The following is a 15,179-nucleotide window of genomic DNA, read 5'->3' as shown; positions in this document are numbered from 1 at the left end:
GAGGAAGTAAAGAGACCCAGAAATATGAAAAATACTACATGACATTTTATTCTGTCTTTATCATTACCACATGCCTTCAAAGCTTGCTATGTTAAAGAGAGAAAAAAAAAAACCTTGGTGTTTGAAACTTCTGTGCTTCCACAATGATTTTGAGAGCTATTCATCTGGAAATTGCTTTTGCAATTTTTACATTGAGCTATTTCAGGTTAAATTTTATTATAATTTGAGCTGAAGACCAGATGTTTCTATGTTAAGTCAGACATAGCTAACTATACTGATGTGTACTTAAGGGAAGACAATAAAAATTTCAAAAAGTGAAAGAATCTGGTTTCAAAAAATTTAATTAAACCTCAATTAAACAGAAAATGGAATTATAACACAATCTTTTTGAAAAGACAAAGGTCACAGGCCAAACTAGGGAAAGCCATTCTCACTACAAAAGATTAAGTTCTTATAGTATTAAAAGAAACATATTACTTTGTGGCTAATCCTATCAAAAAGGTCTGAAATTCGGTAGAATCCTTGAACACTAGGTACAAACTACTTTAAGCACAGATACCTGTTTAAAATTTAAATAGTTGCACTAAGTTCCACATGTTATGGTATTTATACAATTTGGATTCTAATGATTGAGAAAATTCATGAAGATAAAAAGACTACTATGAATTCTGAAATACTTTTAAATAAATTTATGCTTTATTAATCAGAGCAGCATTCCACTGAATTCAGTAATCCTACTATTTTGAAGGAACTAGTAGTGAAAAGATGAACATGAGATGCTCTCTGTTCTCAAAAAAGCTTATATTCTTATGTAAGGCATCTAGGTGGTTCAATGGATAGGGCACTAGCCCTGGAGTCAGAAGACTCTAAGTTCAAATCTGGCCTCAAACACAAACTGTATGGCCTTGTCAAAGTCATTGAATCCTGATTGACTCTCATCCAGAGCCATCTCTAGTCATTCTGATTCATATCTAGCCTTTGGACCCAGATGGCTCTGGAGGAAAAAGTGAGGCTGATGACTTAGCATAACATCCCCCCTTACTCAAATCCATTTCACATGCTTGCCATGGCCCCTGATGTCATGGTCTATTACAAGAACTAAGGATAAACATCATCATCATATTCTAAAGGGGGAGGGATGCAACAAGTAATAATGGTATCAAAATAAAAAAAAATTGAATTTGAGGAATGAGAGAAAAGTACATGGTGAGGGGAAAAGTTAAGATGGTATGGAGGATGTTAAAACCAATCCTGAGTCTCTGCAGAAATATCAGACTCTGAAAAGCAGAAATTATAAAGGACTACATTTTGGACATTAATGGGGAATAGAATGTAGAAATAAGTTGAACAAGAGGTAGAATGTTAAATGTTGAGAAGATCAATTGGGCCAATTGGACTGAAAGATTATGTGAAGAGGAATTTATTTTTTATTCTAAAATCAACAGTCATTGAAAGTCTTTAATTAGAGGAGTGACATGATTGGATTTGTGCCTTAGAAAGAATATTTAATTAGAGATAGAAATATGGACTATAGAAATTAAAAATATACAAAAATTGCATATTAAGGATTCAAATAAAATGGTAGCCATCAAAAGAGTAGGAAATTGATTTAAAATTATAGTGATGGAGTTGACAGAATTAACACCTGATTAGATAAGGAGAAGGAAAGGAAGACTGATGTTACAAACCAAAGTGATTAGGAAAATGGTTTTACCCTCAACAGAAATAGAGAAATTTGAAAAGGGAGTAGGAAATGATGCTAAAAACAATATATGGGATCCTCTGCTATTAGAATGTATAGAAATTTATTTAAAAGGAAACATTGAAAATATCAACTTTACCATCTATGCCTTCAACTGGATAATGTAATTTTTATGTTGATAATAGGCATACTTTATAAGGTACAATAAAGATTTCATCATCTCTGGAGTACTTTGCTTATCACAGCATAGAAATTACACTAAGACATTTGGGAAAGAAGTTCCAGGATAGTTGAAATAAAAAGAACTTCAGTGTTTTGAATTCAAAAACTATATAGTTTTTTTTTAGAATGATGAATATATTTGTGATATTTTACATTTTTCAAAGTATCTTTGCTTTAAATCAGAGAAATAATTTAATAAAATATTAAAATAATAAAAACAGATATAAATTAAAAATGCATTATAATCAACAATTTGCAAATTTCTTCAACATAATAAGTTGTGAAAAGAATTTGTGTCACATATCAAATCCACATGCTCCAGCAATCACTTGGCTTGACAACAATGAAAAATAGCAAAAATAATAAAACAACAAAAATTAATTGCTGTGAAATATAATGACCAGAATTGATTCCATACAAAAAGATTGACACCCCGCCACACATACACACTCCTTGGAAGGTTGTAGAATGTTAGACTTTTTGCTATGTTTTTGTTAGTGTCATCAAATTATTTCTTTTCCCTCTATTTTCTTTTTTTATGCATTGGTAAGGGAGCTTAGAAATGTCAGTCATATATAAACAAAGATGTCAATAACAATTTTAAAAGTAATCATATAGGGTCAAAGCTTTGCCTATGAAAGTGGTTAGGTTGGATCAGAATATACCAGAATCTCTTCATTTTAAAGAAGATTTTGATCTTTCTACATTCTTATTTATATGTTATATGTATTCTTATCATTTCTATGTTGCCATTATTAAAATGAAATTCAGTTGCTATAATTCAATTAAGGAGTAGTCCCATTCAGAGTGAAATGAGAACTGTGATCCACATGGGAAGAGATTAAGGTAAAATACACTCCAAAAGTCTAATAGAGGCAAGACCCATGGGTTGTTGATGCAAAGAAAATAACTTTCTTACGTTTCCTACATTCTGTTGCTGTAGATAGAGTTTATAAAATTGCCCTAACTTCAGGAGATACTTGCCTCTCTTCATACTCTCACTTCAACTTGGCCAAGGTTCCCCTCAGTTCACTTTAGGGTATACAATACAGAAAATTAATTGCCCATTATAATCCAGTAATTGTTTATAAACTTGGATTTTTTTACTTTTCCTTTTTCTAGCACTACAGAAAATATACAAATTCAACCCAAAATTCTTTGATTCTTCCCTGCCTTGGATGATACAAAGGAGTTTCAATCACTTTACAGTCTAAAATGTCTTAACGAGAAGAAATTATAATTAAAAAGATTCAGTTAAAAAAATTTCCTAGAAATAACCACTTGCCATAGCTCTTTGCTGCCTCACCATAGCAATTTCTTGCATTGTTTCTAAATTATTTCCCAAATGAGTTCTTGCAGGCTTGTCTGCTGTGTCCAGAATTCTGAAAGCCACAATCTCTTTATCTATCACACTGAAAGACTTATAGATAAACTGCTCTACCAAGTAGTCAGAGTGATCTTGCCTTCCCCTCTTCTTCCTTTCTTCCTGTTTTCCTCCAATATTACCCCTTTTCTTTTCCCTCCTTACACTTTCTCTTTCCTCTTCTCTTTTCTATCCTTTCCACTTTCCCTACTCATTCTCCTTCTCTCCCTCCTCTCTTTTACTCTACTATCTCCTTTCTTCTTTCCTTTTTCCTTCTTTTTCCTTCTCCTTCTGTCCTTCCTTTCCCCCCTTTCCCTCCCTTCCCTAGGGAAGTTAGATATGCTAATTCACCATGTATCTCTAGAAACCTAGCTGAGGATAATAATGAACATTTCCAGCAGTTTGCATATCTGGTCACATCCTCTAGACTAGAGGTGTCAAACAGTCCAGTCCAAAATACTTACATGTGCTGCCAGAAGCAGATTAAAATACAATTGGGAAATATATAGCAGAATATAGAAAAATACAATAAAACTTAAGTAATATTAAGGGCCATGCTGAACTGGAGTGAAAGAGCTCCAGACTTCCAGGAACAGGCCACAGGTTACTTAGATTCCTGGGGCTCTGGCACTAAGCGATATCATATCCAGATGTCCCAACTCAGGAATCACCTAGAACAACAAGGAATATCAGACAGCAAACCTCTAGCATAGTGATACAGAGCTCAGGCTACAGGGAGCTCTCAGTGCATCCCCGATTCTGGGAAATGGAAGCAAGCCTGTGGAGCCACCCAGCAGAGAGCCACCCATCAGCTGCTTCCAAAAATGTTCAGCCCACAGAAGGTAAGGGGAAGACTGTCAAGGTCTCTGCCCCCTCCCTGGGACAGGACTCTTGTACTTTATCCATATTCAGACCCTGGTAGCAATCTGGGGCCCCATACTGCCATAACAGGACAGGGAACCTCCTCATAGCTCCAGGGAAAAGGAGAGTGCTTATGGTCATTCACAGACCAGTGCACAGGAAGGAGAGCAATCAGAGCTTCTCATAAGACATTGAAGGAATTTAGGTCCTTGTGGGGGTGTCCCAATAGCACTCAAAAGCTTGGGAATCACTTCAAAACTGGGGCACAGGATGGGGAAAGGAGTAAACAGAAGGAAAAAAAACCTGACCATAGATAACTACTTTGGGTCCTTGGAGGATCAAAACAGAAGATGACAAAGTCTAACAAAGCTTCCAAGAAAAATAGGAGTTGGGCTCAGGCTATAGAAGAACTCAAAAAAAGATTTTGAAAGTCAAGCAAGGGAGGTAAAGGAAAAGTTGGGAAGAGAAATGAGAGTGATTCAGGAAAATCATGAAAACCATGTCAGTAGCTTGGTCAAGAAGATACCAAAAAAATTCCAAAGAAAATAACATGTTAAACACCAGTTTCCTCCTCTCTAAAAATAGCTGGAAAAGAAAATGGTAAGCCATTCCTGCTTCCTTGCCAAAAAATCCCAATAGAGATTACAGGGATTTGGATGTGACTGAAAAAAGTGGTTAAAAAAAAAAACTTCATTCCTACCATTGGTTATTAGCTTATTTTTTTATATTAGACTGTGTATTCCTCTGTATGAATTGTTATGACTCTGTCTACCTCTATAAAGAACACTTTAAATTCTAAGTTTTTATGCTTCTATCTAGACTTGACACTGTTGGAATGGTATAGAACATATAAGTACCATTTAACCAAGTTTGACCTGAGAGAAAACATAATTATTCCCACTAGCAGGCCATCTTCCCACCATTCTTTTCATATAATTCTGAATGTCTTCTTTCTTGGATGCATAAACTATATTCATATTTGAGTGTCAATAATGCATAACAAGTTAATATATTACTTCTCTCAAATGCCTTTGGAATTCAAAAGGTGTTTCCTAGAGAGAGTGTTATTTAATCAGAAGACACATATCTCTAACAGTAATGTCTTAGATATTTAGAAATATCCTCATAGCTAATATTTGGGATTCATTTCTATCACCCTAGAGATGTAGCTGAGGGTATAATAAAAGTGTTGAGTTCAGTTCACCTTGAAAATGATCTAGACTGGAGATGCCATTATGTAGCAAGGTTAGCATTCATGGTATAGGTTAATACAAAGAATAACTTATTTACAATTTGTTGACCTTTAACTTCATGACAGTTGGAGCTTCTGTGTACTTTGGGCAACTTGTATTGATACACTCTAATATTTATATGACATAATTGTTATTTCTAATCTAGTATTTTATGTGTGAAAGAGAAGTCCAAAAAGTTAATGAGGAGAAGACTACCATAAAAAAGCAGAATTGGCCTGATGGAAAAGGAGATAAGTAAGCTCTCTGAAGAAAACTACTACTTCAAATGTCGAATGGAGCTAAGGGAAGTTGATGACTTTGTGAGGAATCTCTAGAAAAAAAATTAGAAGAAAATATGAAACATCTCATTGGAAAAAGAACTGACATGGAAAACAGATCTAGAAGAGACAACTTTAAAATGGTTGGGCTACTTGAAAGTCATGACCAAAAAAAGAGCCTAGAAAAAGAAAAGATATAGGAAAAGAACCTTGATATCATTATTAAAGAATTTCTACAGAAAAAATATTTCCCTGATATCCTAGAAGAAGAGGGTAAAATAGAAATTGAAGCAATCCATTGATCCCTTCCTGAAAGAGATCCAAAAAATAACCCCCTGGAATATTATAGTCAAATTACAGAACACCCAGCCTGATATTCACAGGAGGGAGGGAATTCTTTGCTACTATAGGATCTAATGACTTCATTACATGTCATTGATCCTCAATGTTGGTTAACTTTTGAAAAGTAAAGTTTCAAATGAATGTTTACTCCTATTTTAATTGATATCTAAAGATTTATAGCTCTGTCTTTTAACTCTCCACTCTTTCATACATAAAATACTAGATTAGAAATAACAATTATGACACATAAATATTAGAGTGTATCTATACAAGTTGCCCAAAATACACAGAAGCTCCAACTGTCATGAAGTTAAAGATCAACAAATTGTAACTAAGTTATTCTTTGTATTAGTCTATATCATGTCCTTTGTTCTCAAAGAGAACTGTGACATTAGAGAAGTAATACCACCAAACTCTGAAGGGAGAAAATAATTCTTACATGTCAAACTATTTTATTGAACAAAAACTATCAAAACTATTTATTACTAATTAAAAGGATTTTTTTGTATTTAACTTTATTTTTTATTTGTTTACATATTACTAAAATAGTCTTGTTGTAAGAGTTAACCAAATCCTACATATTATGTAGGGATGCAGAAAATCTCTCCTAGCTCTTGTAATTCATGAAAAATTTTATTTCTTTCCCAATTAGATTTTTGAGTATATATGATTGTGGCAATAAAATATTCTGAGAGCATTTAAAATCTGGAGTATATAGGTTTTAATGAAATACTTATTAGGTCATAAAATTATTCTATAAATGAAAACAGAATTTGTTTCACTTTTAAGTGACTCATCTTATATAGGACAGAAAAGAAAATATATTGATGTCTCAACAAACATTTATTAAATGCTTATATATGCCAGGCTTTATAATATAAAACTGTTTCTGTCCTGTGTGTATAAACCTATGAATATACACAAACACATGCACACACACACACATACACACACACACACACACACTAAATTATATATATATATATATATATTATATGTGTGTATGTATATATGTATAGATATTTGTTTATGTATTTTCACACATACATACAGTACATGCATATTGTCTTCCAAAAGTATGTTTTGTATCCAAAGGCTATATCCTTTTTGTCTTTGAATCCTGGCAGAATCTGGGTCATAGTAGGTATTTAATAATTGCTTTTGAGATATAGTCATATATAGAACCATATCAAAATGATTACAGAATAATTTCAGGAAAAGATAACAAGCAGCTAGGTGATATCAGGAATTCCATCTCATAGGAAGTAGTTATTGATGTGAACTTCGAAAAAGCTTAAAAATTTTTAGATTTTAAAATCAAAAAGGAAATTAGCCCAGTGGTGGGGGACAACCCATACAAAAGGACAGAGAGGAGATAACCAATGTTATGAATAAGGAAGAGAAATAAAGTCAGTGTGGTTAAATTGAAGAGGATGTAACGAGGAACCTGGCACATTAGGTTAGAGTGAGTTTTTGAGGGCATTTATATGTTAAAAAGATGGATCCATATAGAACTCTAGTAATACTTGAGAACAACTGCATCTTAATTAGACATGGGCAAGGGGAACTGAAATGAATTTCATTAAGGAGTTTAGCCTTTCCTCAATTTACAGGCATCTATTTTATTCATAGTCCTTTTCTACAACCAAAAGGGCTGATATGAAAATTTGGATATTTATGGGATCTTTCTTTTAGTATAACTATGGGGTTTTACAGATGGAGCAATCAAAGAATATGCACAAACTTTTGAGAATGAGTAGGCAAATTCACAGCTTCACTAAAAGTTCTTTATATCACCACACATCTCACTCCCTATACTAAAAAAAAGGTCAAAATGGGTATAAGATTTAGACATAAAGGGAGACACTACAGATAAATCAATAGACCAAGAAATAATCTATCCATCAGATACATGGAAAGAGGATAAATTTATGACCAAACAAGAATTAGAGTGCATTATAAACTGAAAAATGAATGATTTTGTCTGTATTAAAATTAAAGATTTTGCACTAATAAAATCAATGCAGCCAAAATAAGAAAGAAAGCAGAAACCTGGGAAACAATTTTCACAACTAGGAGTTCTGGTAAAGGTTTCATTTCTAAAATATATAGAGAATTGCATCAAATTTATAAGATTATAAGTCATTCCCCAATTGATAAATGATTAGATAATATGAATAGACAGTTTTCAAATGAAGAAAGCTATATATAATCATATAAAAAGGTACAAATCAAAAGAACAATGAAGTATCACCTCACACCTATCAGATTGACCAAGATGAGAAAAGGGCAACTAATCAATGTTGGAGAGGTTGTGGGTGGCTTGGAACATTGATGCATTGTTGGTAGAGTTGTGAATTGATTCTGGAGAGCAATATGGAACCATACCCAAAGAGCAATAAAACTCTTCATACCCATTGACCCAGCAAATCCAATTCTAGGTCCATATCCAGAAGCATTAATAAAAAAATGGGAAAAGTTCTACATGTTCCAAATTATTCACAGCAGCTCTTTATATAGTGGCAAAGAATTTGAAATTGAGGGGATGACCATCAATTGGGGAATGGCTAAACAAATTATTGTACATGAATACTATGGAATATTATTGTTCTATAAACCATAAATGGTTGCACTCTAGAGAAGCATGAATGACTTACAGAATCTGATGCTGAGTGAAGGTAGCAGAACCAAGAGAACAATGTACACATTAACAACAACATTATGAGATGATCGATCCTGATTGAAGCAGCTCCTCTCCTAGTTCAGAGTGCTAGGACAGCTATATTATTAGACTAGCTATGGTCAATGTTATCCCCATCCAAAGGAAGAAGAAAAATTCTACCCTTAAGAATCTGATGAACACTTTATAAAAAATTATCTTTTATGTAACTCTTTCTCTTAATCCTAATCCCTCATACCAAAAATGACTAATATGTAAACATGCTTATCAAAAATATGTATGTACAATGCTAAAAAAAAACTATTCCTAACTTTTGTCATTTTTGTCAATATTCTGGGCATGAGGTAAAATTTCATAGATGTTGTGATCTGCATTTTTCTTAATTTTTCATGATTTGGAAAACTCCTTCATAAGGCTATTAATATTTTGCTTGTCTTTATTTGAGAACTATTTCTCTTTGACTATATCTCTTGGGGAGCCAATTTTAGTTATATTTTTCTCTTCCTGAGATTTCAACTGTGAATTTTCTACATGTGGTATATAATTCTCCCTGAAAGAGGAAAATCTTCCTGGAAGATCGAGAAAAAGTGGAGGATAAAGAAAAAGTCTACTCTTCCATGTTTTGGGTCCACAACTATGAATGCTTAGTATTAGCATTTTTTCCTATTGTTTTGCAGGCCTTTCAAAATGTCTTGGTATTGAACTTAAAAAGAAAACATCTGCTTCCATATCCAGCAAGCACCTATTATGCATATACAAAAAAAGCATTCAGGGAAAGAAAATTTTGAATGGTTACAAACATAACTTATAATTTCCAACATAGGAATCCATGTCTAAGGATCTGTAGAACATAGTTAAAATTTGAAGATAATTTCACCCCCTTATACTATTTCAGATTGGTTTATAATAGGGTACTAGTTAACCAAATAATTTTTTAACAGAAGTTATTCCTTCACATTGTACTTGGTACTATAGATAGCATTTGGGGTGTTTCCCTGACTTCTCTGTTTTACCCTCTAAATAAATCAGGCAAAATCGAAACCAACATCACCATTATGACTGTCATCAATTTATGGAGCAAGGTTAAAATGTTAAGTCAGAGATTTTATGATTTTGGGGGATTTTAAACATCTTCATTTTCCACGGTAAAAAAGAGCATTGATCTATGTGACCTCTAAAGTTTATTCTAATTTGAAAGTCTCAGTTTGCTATGAATAATACTGAAATGATCTTGCTATTCTGTTGAGGTTATGTTTCTACCATGGTATGGATATTCCCAATGTAGTCTAATCAAAGAACATGCACTTAAGAACAGATTTTTTGCAAATACCTAAAGAACTGGTTTAGAACTAACTGTGCTAAAAAATTTATTAAAGCACTGATATTTGCTGGGAATTTCACAAATATTACCTCATTTGATCCTCACAACAATCCTGTCAGGTTGATGTATGTTTTACAGTTGAGAAAACTATAGAAGAGGTTATATGACTTGCCTAAGGTCACCAACTCGTCTAAAATAGGATTTCAAATCAGATCTTCCTGATACCAGACTTAGCACTCTATTGATTGTATCACATAGTTCTCTCAAGATACTGCCTATTCTTCCTGTATATTATATGAACTTTGTAAACTTTAATTTTCCATAAGATGCATTCATTTAAGGGAGTAGGGTGGTGTAGTGGATAGAGTACCAACCCTGGAGTCTGACAGACCTGAGTGCAAATCTAGCCTTAGACATTTGATATTTCCTGTGTGACTTTGGGCAAGTCACTTAACCTTAATTGTCTTGCCCAAACAAATAATGAATGAATGAATGAATGAATGAATGAAAACAAAAAATGCATCCTTTGAGAGAAAAAATAAATATGACTTATTCTTATAGCACACTGATCCCTCTACTTTGTAACTCATGCCTGTTCCAGATTCAGTTTGTAGTATTTTGAATAATTGTAATAATATAACTATGACTTGAAGCCCTATTGAGATTTGAACAGGTTAAGGCATTCTATATCAATAGACTAGGAAGGAGACATAAGTCACCTAGAAAAACATTTAGCTGAGAGATGATAGGAAGATTAAATATTGGAGCAACAACTCTCATGATACTTTCCTTGCAGCCATATATGCCCTGCTGTTTCTATACTCTGATAGTAATAACTCCCTTGCTCCTATAATATTATGTGCTGACTTCTCTTCCTTTGAGATGTTACCATGTGCAATAATGGACTTTTGCTGCAATTACATCATCTTCTTGGAGGCAGGGAAAGGGAATTGGATGAAAATGAAGTAGTAACTTTTTTTTGGTGATTCAGTCCCAGTTTAACATGCTTTTGAGCCTAATCAACCCATATTCAACCTTCTTAGTCTCACTCTAAAGGCTCACTCTAAACTTCAGCCAACACTCTTTCTACTTGCTACCTCACCCCATACCCTCTAATAGTGTTTATTCCAAATTCGATTGGATGATTTCTTTCATTTCATTTGTGCCCCAGAGAGCAGGTTTAGTGACTCCTCACAAAGTCCACAATTCCTGTGAGATTCCTCTGGAGGTGTATTAAACATATGCACAATACTGCTTTTATCATTTTGAATCCAACAATCAGCACTCTGGTCACATGCAAATTACCTAGAAAATATTAAGCTGTATTCCTACTATAGTGGCAAAATTCCTTTTCTTCCTCTCAGTTTAGTATATATTTGTAGGTTAAATGATTTTAGTACAAAGACAGTGATAATAATTGTATTTAAAAGGAAATCATAATCCATTTTAACAATTGTAAAGATTTCCTAAAGGAGGTGAGTTTTTAGAAATTTCTTGGATAAAATAAAACCAGAACTTGGAAAAATGAGGGTAGAAGGGATCTCCTATTAGTAACATCTAACAGAGCAGGACTCAGAGGAAAAATGAATTCTTAAAATGTTTATATCAAATTAATCTTCCAAGAGAGTAGAAAATATGTACAGAAATGTGATGTTAGTTGCTGCATGTTCTATAAATTCTAGACTCAGATTAGATGATATAATATATGGGTTACTACTTTATGAATTATGATTTATTGATATTGTTTAAACCGAGTTTTGTATGGCTAGATATTGTTTAACCCAAAATATGAAACTTTGATCCACCCAATAACTTTGGTTTTGTTCAGACTTTTAGTGAATTCTTCTGATATTCATCTTGAGCAATCTTTTCTATATTCTAGAGCATTTTTTTCTATGTGTTGACCACACAACTGCTTGTTCTTATACCCTTGTTCAAAATACATATGATATAAACTTCACAGGGACTGTGGGATAGTCATACAACTTTCTAGCTCTCCCTTTTTTACTGAACTGACATAATTAAATTTTTATGTTTTGGAGTCTGTTCTTGACCAACAGATATTCAGATCATTAGAACTATAGAAGAATCTACATGGTTCAAAATTCATTTTGAAGAAAATGACCAAGTCAATTACAGAATGATTTATAGAAACATTTGATAACTTGCCAGAGATAATCAAGTCTTTGATTATGGTGTTTTGTGCCCCATCTGCTTCATTTTAAGCTTATTCGAGGAGTTAAAACAAAAAGGAAAAGTTGAATTTTTAATAAGACTAGAAATATCAATTAGTTTATGACATTAAATGTATATATCTCTAGGCAAACAAATCTTAAAAACCTGCATTTGCAAAATATTGTTAGCATATATTGTTATTGTTGTTGAGTCATTTTTAGTCATGTCTGATTCTTTGTGACCCAATTTGGATTTTTCTTGGCACAGGTATTGGAGTAGTGAGTTACCTATTTCCTTTTTCAATCCACTTTACAGTTAAGGAACTAGACAATAGAGTTAAGTGACTTGTCTGATGTTACACAACTAGTAAATGTCTGAGATTGAATTCCAATCATGAAGAAGAGTCTTCTCATTATAACCCCAGTGTTCCATCCTCTGTGATAACTGTCTCTACTATACCTCTTTTTCAAACATGCACTTTGCTATTGATGGCTTTCATGATTCTGGTATGCAAGTTATCTATGGCAATATGCTGCAAGCTACTTATTCTGACAGTGAATCTAATTTGAATAAAATGAAATTTTGATTCCTCTATGATTCACAATCACATATCAACTTAACATCCTTTATTTCCTCTTTCTATGTTCCAGTCTTAGAATTTTCCTCTTTATCAGTGCAAATTCATCTATTTATGCTCTTATTCCTTCCTATCTTCTCCAAGAAAATTGTCAAGTGGATCACCCTCTCTCTCTCTCTTTCTCTCTCTCTTCTTATCCAGTGACTCCTTTCTTTTACATCCAGGCATCTATAAAAAAAATTCTGTATTCTTTGACTATATGTTCTCACCTTTCAATCACTTTTTTAGTGTAACCCAGGTATAGCCTTGGAGTCATCTGACCTCTCATTCTCATCTAATCAGTTGTCAAATCCTACCAATTCTACCCACCACAACTTATCTTGCATTGGTCTCCTCTCTATTCATATTTCCCCCATATTACTTCATATTTCAATCATCTCCTCTCCAGTATCTATGGTTCTCTTCTTTCTCCTCTCCAAACCATCTTCCACATGCTTCTAATAGCCTAACTGTTAACTAATAACTAATTTAATAAGCTCCAATGGTTCTGCTTACCTCTAGAGGAAAAATAGAGACCTCTCAGTTTAGATTTTTAAAATTCTTCACCAAATGGTTTGAGCATACATTTCCAGGTTCATTTCCTAATATCATTCTCACACTGTACATTCTAAACAAAATATCCTTGTTTCTATTCCTCACATGAAATATTCCATCTTTCTTTTCATATCTTTGATGCCTTCCTTGCACCTCTACTTCATAGAAACTTCTTGCTTCAACACTCACCTTAATGCAATTATTCTACCATAAAAATGTACATTAAGAAGATTTTTCTTTGTATATATTATTCTTCTTTCCAGAATAAAATACAAGGTCCCTGAGGTAAGAGACTATTTCATTGTTGTCTTTAAATCCCAGTCATCTAGCAATAAGACTAGGGCATAATAGATACTTAATAAATGCTTGCTGAATTGAATTGACTTGAATTAATGCCAGTAATTCAAGAAATTATGATTTCTTCAGTGTAGAAACTCCCTCCACCAACACTGAGCAGATTCTGAACTTCTAAAAAGAGCTATTCTGTAACATAATATCTGACTAGCAAGACTGTATGAAACGTAGAACTATTTTTTTTACACTTTTCACTGTATGAAAAAAGAGAAATTAATAAGAGAGATGCTGGATAAATATCCTACAAATATGAAACCCCGATTTCTCTTTAACTCCCCCAGATATCATTTGTATGTATCTTGCCTCTGATAACTCTTTACATTAAAACTTTACAATTCTTTATTGATTCCTTAAGAAGCTGGACGAGAGAAGGAAAAGCATAAACCATTAGATAATAGTTCTTCATAGTCACAGTTTAAAATTTAAAGGAAGAAACCCTTTTTATTTACTTGATGTCTTCTGTTTTGTTTTTACATTGCCTAGGTTTCTACTTGCATGGTCCTTTGGACTGGAGTATGCTAAATCTTTCTATCCTCCACTATTTCTCTAAGTATTCCCAATGCTCACATTCATTGCTTTCATGACACAATCTATCCATGTCATCCTCTTCCATCCACTCTACTTTTACCATCCATCTTTCCTAACATCAGGTTGCTTTTTCATTGAGTCCTGCCTTCTCGTTATGTGGCCAAAGTATTTAAGCTGCTTTTTCATTGTATGTTCTTCCAATGAGTAGTCTTAATTAGCTTCTTTAAGAATTGATTGATTTGACCTCCTTGCAGTTCAAGAGACTCTCAAAGTCTTCTTTAGAACCACATTTCAAAAATGTTGATTCTGTGATTTTCAATGTACCTTATAGTCCAACTTTTGTAGTCATACATTACTACTGGACAAAACATAACTTTGGCAAAGTTATGGGGAAAATAGAGACCTCTCTGTTTAGATTTTTAAAATTGTTGGCAAAGTGATATTTGCTTTTGAGTATTCTCTTTAGACTTGTCATAGTTTTCCTTCCAAGGAGCAAGGAGCTTTTAATTTCATAGTTGCAGTCACTGTCTGCAATGATCTTTGACTGCAAGAATATAAAACCTGACACTTCATTTCTTCTTAATTAATATACTCTGCATATATGTTAAATAAATATGGTGACACATATCACTTTGTTGTACTCCTTTCCCAATCTTAAATCAATTTGTTGATCTCTATTAAGTTCTAGCTTATTTCTTGAACTGCATACAAGTTCCTCAGCAGAAAAGTAAAACGATCTGGCACTCCCATCTCTTTGAGGACCTGTCACATTTTGTTGTGATTCCACATAGTTAAAGAATTTAGTGTAGTCAGTGAAGCAGAAGTGGATATTTTTTTCTGGAATTCCCTTGTTTTCTTTAATTAATACATGATTAAAAAATTCTGAGGTTTATAAAATATTCCAAATCTATACTCCTAACACTCATTTCAGCAAAGGAACAATAGAAAAT

This window comes from Macrotis lagotis, chromosome X (genome assembly GCF_037893015.1).
Source record: "Macrotis lagotis isolate mMagLag1 chromosome X, bilby.v1.9.chrom.fasta, whole genome shotgun sequence".
Lineage (NCBI taxonomy): Eukaryota > Metazoa > Chordata > Mammalia > Peramelemorphia > Peramelidae > Macrotis > Macrotis lagotis.
The sequence above is the reverse complement of the archived record's forward strand: the minus strand, read 5'-3'. Positions refer to the sequence as shown.